At 31.9% G+C, this 12,619-nt stretch overlaps 1 long non-coding RNA gene across 1 annotated transcript; it reads left to right on the top strand.

Moving 5' to 3' along the window:
- Positions 1-9,325: 9,325 nt before the first annotated feature.
- On the top strand, positions 9,326-11,401 carry LOC131078050 (uncharacterized). Its single transcript, XR_009358698.1, has 3 exons — positions 9,326-9,873; positions 10,155-10,694; positions 10,909-11,401. It is a non-coding gene; the product is annotated as an uncharacterized LOC131078050 (long non-coding RNA).
- The last annotated feature ends 1,218 nt before the right edge of the window (positions 11,402-12,619 follow it).

Here is a 12,619-nt window from a genome sequence, read left to right as displayed (position 1 = left end):
ACAAGGAAACGTCGTCTTTCACCTGGGATGAACAATGAAGCAGAAGTGAAAGCAGCTTCATTAGTTATCCAATTGGCGATTAACATTCAAACGTTGAAACTACACCTAGAAGGCGACTCTTAGCTAATCATCAATGCTATCATTCAAGGGAATGACAACATGGAAGCGGATAGGCATGCTAATGAAGCTTTTGATTTGCGAACATGGGAACTAAAGATTGAGGTGGTTTAAGATGTCCTTATGCATCGTGCACTTCAAGTTAAATCGATAAAAAAATTTGCCCATTTGTAAAGGTGGCCAGATGAAGTTATTGCGAATAGAATGTGGAGGATTTTGGCGGTAGTACGAGATGGCAAGAGGGAATGAGCCCAACCCCTACGATGCATCAACATGTAGGCATGCAGTTATATATATATGTAACATGTAATGTATGGTTAACATGTATTTTATGTATAGGATGTGGTAGGCATTGCCATGTAGTTATATGTATGTGTAACATGTAATGTGTGTATAATATGTATTGTATACATAAGATGTCGGTGCATCGTAGGGGGTGGGTAGACGTTGCCATATCTTTCCATATCCTCGAATATTACTCTTTGATCGCTCCATCAGGCAAGGTGAAGTTTTTTGGTTGGCACAGGCTGGCAGTAACAGGCTGGTAGTGTATCAACACTGGCTACCCACGCAGCAAAATGACATGGAGCATCCCCATCCATGTGTTATGTCTGCATACCCATCCAATGTACGTTGTAGCAACTGACATTTACTACATTTACTTCCTTTGCTGATTAGGTGTCATGTCCAACAAGTACGTAAATCCTCTAGTTTTAGATGTTAAAAGCAAAATATTTTAGATTATTTTTTTTTTAGGTGAAAATAATAATAAATCAAGTTTAACTTTTTAATGTTAAAAGCAATTTTTTTATATACAAAAATCTTTAGTTTCAAAACATTTTTCTTTTTATTAGAAAATAGTAAGAGTATAAATACAATTGCACATTATTTAAGAATTCTTGAAATTCAAACTAGTTTTTATCAACATTTTACGTTTCAGATAATATTTTATAAAAATAATATCTTTTTGATATTTTTAATAGTTAAATTTAAATTATTAAAATCTAGTATTTGATAGTTTAATTTTGATTAATTGTTTTTTATGAATACTTTCTACTAAACTTGCACTAAAAAAAAAACAGAAATAGTACATTATTCACAATGTTGTCTTCATTCTTCGGTACCTAATTTATTGTTGTTAATAAATGAGACATTTAAAAAAAAAATTGTATATGGTAATTTGAATGAACGTTGACCATTTTCTCCATTAAAAAATAAGATTATTACAATTCTTAATCACTAACATGTAATACAATGCAAAAGTAAATTTACCTTAATTGTGTATTAAAAATAATTTCTTTAAATAATCTCTCTTATTATAATACTAATTAAAAATATATAAAAAATAGTTTTGAAATGGAATAGATTTAATGCAGAGGTTTATAGCAATTTTACACCTTATCAATGCTAGGAAGTGATAAATAATTGTCATATTTTTATTGGTCAATAGTTCAAATTGTATTATTGTGGTAATACTATAATACTACCATTTAAATTAACCACTATATTACGACCATTTAAATTAACATCCATAGTACTATATGAACTATTGATATATTTGTTCAAACTAGTCTTTTACTATGAGGATATGAAAAAAAAAGCCTATCATGTCTTTATACAAAAATTGTAGTATTATTTTTTACATTAAGTGTTATATGGTTAAAGAGTTCTTTAAAAAAGATTATACATAATGATTTTATTAGATTGAAGTAATATTCTTTAACTAATTTATTTGCATCATAATTTAGATTCTATTATTTACAATGGCATTAAACTAAAATAATTAAACTACAAATGTAGTATAGAATAGGAGCAAGGTCCCACTCTTTGCGGAATTAGGAGTCATTTGTACAACTTGGGGGTAAAGATAACTCTTTGCGAAATAATGAGTGACTTGTTTGATTTAGTTTTAAACAAATTTTCAACTCTTGCATACAAATATATCATCTATACACTAAATTATTGCTAAGGGATGAATGGTAAAAACAAGTTCAAAACAAACAAAAAGAAATAATAGAATAAGGACCTAATTCTTCTTTATTCCTAGATAATTTTCTTATTTATTACATTTTTTTCTTTTTATTACCGTTCTTTTCTTTATTTTTTCTATTTCTTAGATTTTATTTCCACTTAATATCTAAGAGTGTCACTAATGTTGTTCTTAGATATTTTTGACTTCTTTGCCAAGAAATTAAACATATATGATTTATAAGAATTTCTTAGAAATCATTGTTTCAATTTCTTACTTTGTTCTTTTATTTATTTTCTTATTTTTTTTATTCTTTTTCGTTTTTTGGATTATCTTTTTTCGTTTTTATTCTTATTTGAATGATATCTTTTTTATATCATTAAGAATTTTTGGTTTTCCTTTCTTTGTCTTGTTTCCACTATTTAGCATTTTTTATCTGTCCCCCTTCCTATAAATTTTTATCTCTTCCAATTATTTTTCTCTTATCTTATTTTATTTATCATTCAATCTCTTAAAATAATAAATAACTCTTTTCGGATATCTACTAATTTCTTTTTTCTTTGATTTCAATCTCTTAAATTTTATTGATTTCTTTGATTTTTATTTCTTTGTTTTTCTTGTTTCCTTTAATAAAAGATATTACTAAGAGTTTAATTTCTTAGAAGTTCACTATTTATTTAGAATTATATTCTTAGTTATCTCTTTTACCTTTATTTTTTGATAAATTTTAATTGTCTTTTCTTTCTTTTTTATTTTTAATTTTTTTTTTCAATATTGAACTATGTGCTCTTTTCTCACCTTCTCTTCTATTTTAATCAATCTTAGTTTACTCATACAGTTGCTCTCCCACAAGATGTGGATTATACACAGTTGATATAGTTAATACAAGAGCAAATATGTAAAAATCTTAAATCTTAACTAATCTTATACAACATTTAATTTGACAATCAAAGATAAATCTTAACCAATGAAAATATGACAATTATTTACCACTTCCTAACATTGATAAGGTGTGAAATTGCTATAAACCATTACATAGAATGGTATTTAAAATAGAACTTAAAACACCATATAAAGTGGTCAATGTCTATCTAAATTACCATATGCAATTTTTTTAAAATTTATATTTATTAACAACAATAAATTTTTCATTTAATAAAATTTAGAAAGAAGTATTCATTAAAAAAATTATTAACCAAAATTAAAATATCAAATGTCAGATTTTAATAGTTAAATTAATTTTTTTAAAATATATTATTTATACTTTTACCATTTTCCAATTTTATTATTTTTAATTCTTACAAATGACATGTAAAGGGTAAAAATTATTTTGTGGATTGAAAAGCATCTACTTTACACAATGTACCTATTTTCTGTGAACCACCTGAGGAAATTCCATTCTCTAATTGTTTTAAAAATTTCTTTTAACATCTAAAAATTTTAAATGTAATTTATTTTTATCTTCACCCTTAAAACCTATTAACTATATTACATTTGCAGTTAAATTTCACCAAGATATATTATCATGAAGGTAATTTTTTTTATTTGTTAAAATCTAAACTATTGGCCACTCCCTATGTCCGTCAGATTACTTTCTTTGTGCAATCTGTCCTGTCAACGTTTGGATTGAGAGACGTTGGTACTTACAGGACAGGACACCGTAAATGTTAGCCACTACACCGTACATTGTGTTAGCGCATGCAACTGTGTCTCATGTGTGTTTGGTGTCCATGATTTACGGGAAACTATTGTTCCACTGTAACAGGCACTCATGCATTGCATAGATCTAAGCTAACAACAAAGAGTTTGAGTTTTAACTCTGCCTCCTTCAGAAATTACTCTGCTCTCCTCCATAATTTCAGCTCTTACGGGAGTTCAATAATTGTATTTATATTCATGTAATCAGTGTAATTAAATATACAAGAGAACCATTCAGATCTATTTTTAGAACTCTTTTTATCTATGTTTTTCTGCAAGTTTTGTTTCTTGCTTTCTAGCTAGATTTGTATTTTTTGCTATGTAGGAAATTTAACATGGTATCAGAGCCAGATTGCTAGGAAGAAGAAGCTAAACACGATTGTTTGTAGGCAGATTTCTAAAGATTAGCATTACCATGGAAGCTGATGTAGACCTCTATTTCTAGATGCATGCATATTCTTTCCCTAATTTTTTCACGCTCCTTGTTGTTTTCTCATATTGATTCTTTAAAATTGTATGTGCTTTGCAAGCACAACATGATAAAGATCTGGAAAATTTGGGGCTTTGTAAAAATTAAACTTTTAGAAAGTTTATAAGGGGTTTTTGCTTAATGCATTTAGTACAAGTTTCATTTAATAAGTTTCCTGAATAAAAATAAAATATTAAAATTGCTATACACTCTTCCTTCAATTGATAGCCAAAAGTATTCTTTTGTTCTAAATTCCTATCTACATGAGATTCCAATGTTGCAACTTTGTTTGCTCCTAGAGATTCTTTCTAGCGGGGTTCCTAACTACATGAGATTCCAGAGTCGCATCCCCGAGTGCTTCCAGAGTTCTAGTGGGACATTATTGGGCAATGGATATACAATGGCATCATCCCAACCAGAGGACATCTTTGCAATTCTTTAGTTTGGAGCACATTGTTTGCAGATTCATATCTTCATGTCTTTAGCTGATTAGTTTCTATATTCAGAGACTGTGTCCCTGTTTGTTCATCCATTTGAGCAATGCAGAATATGTACAACTATATTTTCAAAGTATTCTAGAGGTACCCATCCAGTGGTTTCTATGATTTTGATACAATCCTATTGCAGTGTGGATTCATTTGTAGTTCTTCTTCATCGACAATTGCAACTTTCTTCTTTAGTTTGAATAAATGGTTATGAGATTTTCTCAATTGGGTTTTATCCTTTCTTCTATGTAATTGGGTTCCTCATCACGCTTTGTTGCCAGGATACATATCTCTCGTTAGTTAGGCTTAAGGGGGGTGTAGCGCATGCAACTGTGTCTCATGTGTGTCTGGTGTCCATGATTTACGGGAAACTATTGTTCCACTGTAACAGGCACTCATGCATTGCATAGATCTAAGCTAACAACAGAGAGTTTAAGTTTTAACTCTGCCTCCTTCAGAAATTACTCTGCTCTCCTCCATAATTTCAACTCTTACGGGAGTTCAATAATTGTATTTATATTCATGTAATCAATGTAATTAAATATACAAGAGAACCATTCAGATCTATTTTCAGAGCTCTTTTTATCTCTGTTTTTCTGCAAGTTTTGTTTCTTGCTTTCTAACTAGATCTGTAGTTTTTGCAATGTAGGAAATTTAACACGTTGGAGGGGTATGCACGTATGGCAAATGGATGGGATTCTCCAAGCCGTTTTGCTGCCTGGATAGCCAGTGCCTAGCGTACCCAAACCCTTTCATTTATGGTGACAAGCCTTGCCACACTCTCCAACTTTCAGGCTCAGTACATCTCATTAATGCGATGGTTGTCACCTTGACGTCTATGTCAAGTAAACTACTTTGTTAGTGCGGTAAGACAGAGTGATACTTGGTTTGGACTCAGAAAGGTGACGGAGAACGCAAGCCTTTGAGAAGGTGGAAGTTGGGGCAACAATGGAGTCCAATTTTTCTTTGTGAGTGGCTAGACCAATGGTGGCCTTCTGGGGCCAAATATCAAATGAGCGCCTATCAAATGTATTTTGGTTTGAAGACCCGAAATTTCTTTCCAAGGTGAAAATTGTGTTGGGAGAAGAATATACGACGGTGGAGTTTAAATACCATTCCAATGTTGATATAGCATCGATGTTCACAATGTGGTGCTTTGAACTAGTGGGAGTGGAAAAGGTTCGATGGATTGTTACCAATAGTGTGAAGGAGGAATGGCTGGGTGACTTGGAGAGCTTCTTACGCATGTCGATGGATGATGATGGGTTTCTATGTCTTAAGGGAGTATGGCTTCATGCCAATGAATTTCATCCCCCTTTGTGTCCTTACCTCCTCCGGAGTGCAGACAGTAATAAGGAGGTTCGCAAAGCGTCGACTCAAATTGGGTTGCATGGTGTGGAGGAATATATCCGAGCGTGGGAGAGAAGGGAGATTCGAAGGGAGCTAGACAAATAGGGTCCGAGGGACTCAAAATGGACTGAAGATGACTCCGGTTCTTTATCAAGAAGGAAAAGAGGGCGACTACGAGGCTCCAAGAAGAAACCTCAGAAAAGAACCTTGTGGATTGGATTTCTGCCAGAAGACCATGATGATTTGGATGACTCAGCAGGCCTGCAGGATGATGGCAACAACGAAGATGGGAAATGCAAGGAACTTGCAGTTGGAAGTGGACCATAACTTAGTTCTATGAGCTTGTTTTTTGTTTAATGGTATTTCATAATCTCGGGTGATAGGCATTTAGGTGTTTAACTATCTTGGGGTCTTTTGGCAATGCTTAGCTAGGTGGATATCAACTTTTATTTCTGAACTTTATGGATATAGTATTGCTGGACTCTCTATATTTTTTGATTATCAATATAAATAATCATTTATCGATAAAAAAAATATAATTGGATGGGGTTCATAGTACTTGTGGTTATAATTTTTGTTCTAGTAATATATTCATATGATATATATTGTCAATATCTGGTTCATATGTAAATACAAAAGTAGTCAAATGTTGGTCATGATGGATACATGCATGAACATATGAGAACCTATGAATGCCATACTTAAAAAAAGGTACATTCATTAAGAAGTGATATATTTTTTATGGTGTCCACTTATTAATATCTTTGTATATAATGTTTTAAAATAAACAATTATTTATTTGAAATATTAAATTACAACGACTCTAATTTTAAATCTTCAATGATTTTTTTTTTTTTCTAATAATATTAAAGTCTATGTAATTAAAATGAAAATATTATATTATTTTGCTCTTTAAATAAATATCCCATTTGCCTAAATCCCCTTCAAATTGAACTTTTTGTATATTTTAATAGTGTGAAATTTTTTTCGCCCCTCTTTATAAGCCACCTATTGCACAGATAATCATGTGGCTCCTAGTTTTTAAAAACTAGGAAAATTATAATAGAGAAAATAACCAACAAAAAGAGAGAATAAAGATACATCTATATGATTCGACATTTTCTCTTGCACACTTTGAAATACTCTTACCCACCACAATTTTTCCAAGCAATCACATATCAAAATAACTCTTCCACAAGTTCTTAAATTTCCTATAACAAGTTCTACGCTAGTATGAAATCCATAATCATAGAAGGAAAAAATATAGATGAAGAAAAAATGATCTATTATATTCCAACACTACAATTAGTCTTATTAAAGGGTGAAAAAGATCTTTAGGATTAAATACCTCATAATATGACTTGGATCTTAATTTTAAAAGGGTTACTTTCTTCACAAATTAGCCTTTGCTCCAAGTAAGTTCACAAGTTCAAGTCAAGAATATAGATTCCAAGAAGTGCGAGTAGGAGGCCATTGTCTCAAATATTTCTCTAGAAAGAGGATTACAACCCTTAAAAATAGGATTGTCATTTCCCTATATTTTAATGCCCTCAGGAGTCCCTACAATAGAATGATGATCCAAAATAGACTTAACACCCTTAATAAAAGGAATTGGACATCTATGTACAATTTTCTTTGCCTAAATAAAATGACCTTGCCACAATTTGTTTCTCAATACAATGTTCACTTAATCCTTTGTAACAATTACCCAAGTCTAATGATTAGAATTCAAGACCTTGTTATAAAAGCCTTATTTGGTTGGATCTCTTTTCTCTACAAGAGATAAGTTTAATGATAATAATTTGAGACCATGATAAAAACCATTGATTTGGTGATATTTCTTTATGGTCCAAATCTATAGGAGTCATGCCAATTGACAATATTGCTAAGTGATGTTATAAATCATTTTGTAGAATGAAATACCATTATGAAGTTTTCTTCATGAAATAAAAAACCCACACATGTATAGGTGTTATTCTAGTTTTTTTTTTAATATTGTCTAAATTAGCTAAAATAAGTACACACATGTATGAGTATTATTCTATTTTTTTTTTTAATTTAAATTAATATTGTCCAAATTAACTAAAATAAGCATTTTTCTAACCAACATTTCAATTTTTGATAAAAAAAGAAAAGGCTAGAATTTTGAAAGTTTCAAAGACAGTTTTGGCAAATAATAGGCAAGAATGACCTATTAGTTGAAAGAAAACAACATCCTATCAATTATCCAACCATAGTCTACCTTATGCTAATGTAATAAGAACATGTAGAATACTAGACATCTCATTACAATTTTTCAAAAATGTAATTAAAATAACAATTGTATGAATCTCTAACTCAAGATGTCATTAAAATACAACTATTTTTTTTGTTTAAGCATTTTTAATATATGAATAATTATTTCTTTTCATAATAGAATAATTATATTAATTAGTACTTAATTTTTTTCAGTTAAGTTTTCAGCAATATAATACAAAAACATAGGGGAGAGGATCAACTTCCCATTTCTTAAAATTCTATGTGGAAATTTCAAATCACTCCCAATTTTTTACAACAACTTACTTGACAAATCTCCTCCTTATAACTAAGGTTTTAGGGTCACATCAACAAATATGATGCCTCATCAACATGTTTTTGCCAAGGTGTCCAAAACAACCCCCAAAAAGTAGACCAATAGTTGTGCATAAGTGACCGCATACTTGTGCAGCTGATGTGGCATCACATGATTGGTTGCTTTTTACAACTAAGTGTGCATTTCATTCAATAACTGATATTAAAGTCACAACTACTAGTACAATATTGTCAAAAAAAGGTGGGCATTAAATCAATAAATATGGATATTAAATCAACAACTACTATTACAATAATTGAAATGTGCTCAACTGGTAGAATCCTCTCCCTTAGACTAATAATACACAATAATTAAGACCAAAAAATAGTGGTCCATATTATCGTACCTCTTTCACTGTCCCACAGACACCGAATCATCATCAACTGGTTCACTCACAAAGAGCTACACGATACATTTTAAAGTGTTTCTTCCCCAGATAATAAGAGTCAGTAACAAATGCAAGTTTGTTTTTTCAAAATTACTGAGAGTTTGATGGAGACACTTAAGGTTCATATTTCACAGTTTGTTTGTAAACTGATCTTTGTAATGTTTTGGTTGTCTCACACCAAGACCACTGTATATTAATTAAATGTGATAGTTATACTCAATCACTGCATAGACAATAACTGAAGAGAGGGCATTATAGTGCATAGTTAAGCTAAAATGGTGCCTCCCTTGCACGCAGTAATTGTGGCCTGCCCTGCACAAGGCCATTTCAATCCAATAATGAATCTTGCACAGCTGCTGGCCATGCGAGGATTTTTCATAACCTTTGTTACTACTGAATGGATGGATCAGCGGCTTTTAAAAGCAGCTTACAAAGATGCAGCTGCACGTGACCGTGAGATTCAAGAATGGGGCTTCAAATTTCGGTTTATAGCTATCCCATGCACGTGACCGTGACCGCCGGAACATGGCCGAACTTGTGAGCCTGGTGAGCTTTGGCTTGCGCTGCAAACTTTGGGCCCTGCTTTGGAAAGTGTGTTGACTGTAACAGATAAATCTGTACCGCCAATCACATGCATTATTTCAGATAGCTTTTTATCCTGCACGGCAGAGGTTGCTAAAACTCTTGGGGTGCCCAGAGTTATCTTCTGGACTACCTGTACTGCATATGCCATTATTCAGAAAAACGCTAACTTTCTTCTTTCTCTCGGCCATATCCCTGTCAAAGGTAAATATCTTCTAATTTTTTTCAATTATTTTTTTTTGTGGTAGGAAAGAGGGGTCAATAGTTGGATGGGGTTCATAGTATTTGTGGATATAAATTTATTTTAGTAATATCATCATATTACTAATGCCCTGTGTTGCTCTATTTGCCTGTATTATTTATTTCATTCTTGTTGTCCAGTCACATTAAACTTATTTGAGTTGGTTTCGTTTCTCGTCTAATCTTTGAGATACAATTTCTTGTTCCATTAATGTCCTCTCACATGTTGAGCATTGCTATTGCAGAAGAGGATTTAAAGTCTAAAGATAAACTCATCACATGCCTTCCCGGAAAAATCCCACCTATCAGGCCTACTGACATCGTCTCCTTCTTACGGGAAAAATACATCTCTGAAATAATTTAGAGTCTCACTCTCTACGAATCTCGCTTCCAAAACATAGCGGACTATGTGCTAGTCAATACTTTCGAGGAGTTGGAAGGAGGTAAAGATGCACAAATGGGTCTCAGCGTTAATGGATGCCCTGCTCTAGCAATAGGCCCTCTGTTTCTTCCAAATTTCTTACAAGGTAGGAATTCCGTGTATAGTATGTGGGAAGAGGATAAAACGTGCTTTCAATGGCTAGACTGTCAAGCGCAGGGATCTGTGTTATATGTTTCCTTTGGTAGCATTGCTATAAAATCTGAAAAGCAATTGAATGAACTGGCTCTTGGACTAGAGGCTTGTGGGTACCCGTTCCTGTGGAAAGTCCCTTGATTTACCAGAAGGCTTCAAGGATCGAACTAAGGATCGGGCTCTGATCGTTAGTTGGACGAATCAGTTGAAGGTAAGGCTGTTTCTAAACTTCTGATTAATGTAATTTTATAAATTAGTTTTAGTTTGGATGATAAGAATAGATCATTCTTTGTTTTTTGTTGGACTGTTTTTTGTTTTTTTTTGTTGGGTTGTTGGCTATTCTTGATTTGTATCTTTTTTATGTTTAATCAATCTTTACCTCTTTTATGTGAGATTTAAAACTATTTAAAAAAAAATGTATGTAGGTGCTTTTTCATCCATCAATTGGAGGATTCCTCACACATGGTGGAATTCTATTTTGGAGGCGATTAGCATGGGAATTCCAATGATTGGATGGCCTTATTTTAGTGATCAATTTTTTAATTGTCGATTTGTAAAAGATGTTTGGAATGTTGGCTTGGACTTTTAGGGTGTTGATGTAGATGAATTTAAATTAGTGACAAAAGAGATTGTTGAGAGTACAATTAGAAGTATAATGGAAGGTTCTATCAGAATGAAACTATGTGAAAATGTTGTGAGGCTAAAGGAGGCAGCACACAAGACAGTGATGGAAGGAGGGACTTCTTATACAAACTTGAACACTTTTGTAGAGGATATGCAAAAGATAGCAAAATCAAGGGTGTAAGGAGTTTCCAAATTTAAAACATTTTATCTAGAGTTCAAAATCAATGAGTTTTAAGATTTTGATGAATTCATTATAAGAGATCATATACTAGGAGCCTTTAAATTGGCATTAATGTAAATTTTATATTCTTTTCGTGCTAGCATATTTGGTATATGTACATTTTGTACTTTTGTCTTCCTATTGTTTTACTATTTTGACTTCAACATTCAAACTTCTAAATTATGTTATTATTCCTTAAATATTTGGCTCTACTTCTCTCACTCAATTGTAACCTTCAAATTTATTACCTCTTTCTTAGAAGTCATAATGTTATTTCTTAACACAAGAATAAATCTAGCAAGCCAAGGCTCCAAAAGCTAATATTGTCTAAAACTTATCCAAGATTTAATTATGTGTAAACTACATATATGAATAGCATATGTTCATTAGACCCCATGCAAGACATGACATTATCTATGGGATTTTCATGTTAAAGGACACTTATGTTGCTCTTGTGAATTAAATTTAGTATGTTTGGTTGGGTCCACTAGGCAATGTTACTTTTCATGCACAAAAATGATATAGCTAATGCAAAAAATTCATCAAGCTTATTAAATTTATATCTATATAAGAATAAAAGTTGTAGATCGAAAATCCAAGTTAATCATAATTTATATGCACTAATGGGTCTATGGAAACAAGCTCACAAGATCCAATCATCTAGAAAAGCTCACAATCAAACATGAATAACTTAAAGAGAAGCTCACAATCAAACATGAATAACATAAAGCATGAAGATTTTGGAAATAGCATGTATTGAAGGAAGTCTATTATATTCACTTTTACTTTTTTAAAATCGTTGGAAACTTCTAATTATTGAGACAATATGTAATAAATTATATGTTTCTGATGATTTTCATCAACTGATCCTTAATTTCATAATTAAAAAAAAAATTCAATCTAAAGATTCAATCGTGTTAAAAATTTATTGCTATGTAGCAATCAAATTTCTGTGATATTTAATTCTCTTCGAACCCCTCTCCTATACTCACAGAAGCCCACGTTTTTCAACAAGTAAAAGTGGAATTGTACATGCATCTTTATCAGCTGTTGACATGAAATTATCAGATCTTTGTCTCTTCTTTCTTATGTTTGTTTGCCTTCTCTTTCCACTGTTCTTCCATCAAATTTTTGGGTGCAGCGCTATATGCAATTTATTGTTTTTAGTACCTTATGACCTGTTGCACCCTACCATACCACACAATTTCCTTGGTCTAGCGCTACTCAGGTTAACGACAACAATTCGATGGGACAGAGCTTTAGCCAGAATAGAGTGCCATGTGAACATTCAT

The sequence above is a fragment of the Cryptomeria japonica genome, chromosome 8 (genome assembly GCF_030272615.1).
Source record: "Cryptomeria japonica chromosome 8, Sugi_1.0, whole genome shotgun sequence".
Taxonomy (NCBI): domain Eukaryota; kingdom Viridiplantae; phylum Streptophyta; class Pinopsida; order Cupressales; family Cupressaceae; genus Cryptomeria; species Cryptomeria japonica.
Note: the sequence above shows the minus strand (reverse complement) of the source record. Positions and strands in the feature narration are given on the sequence as shown.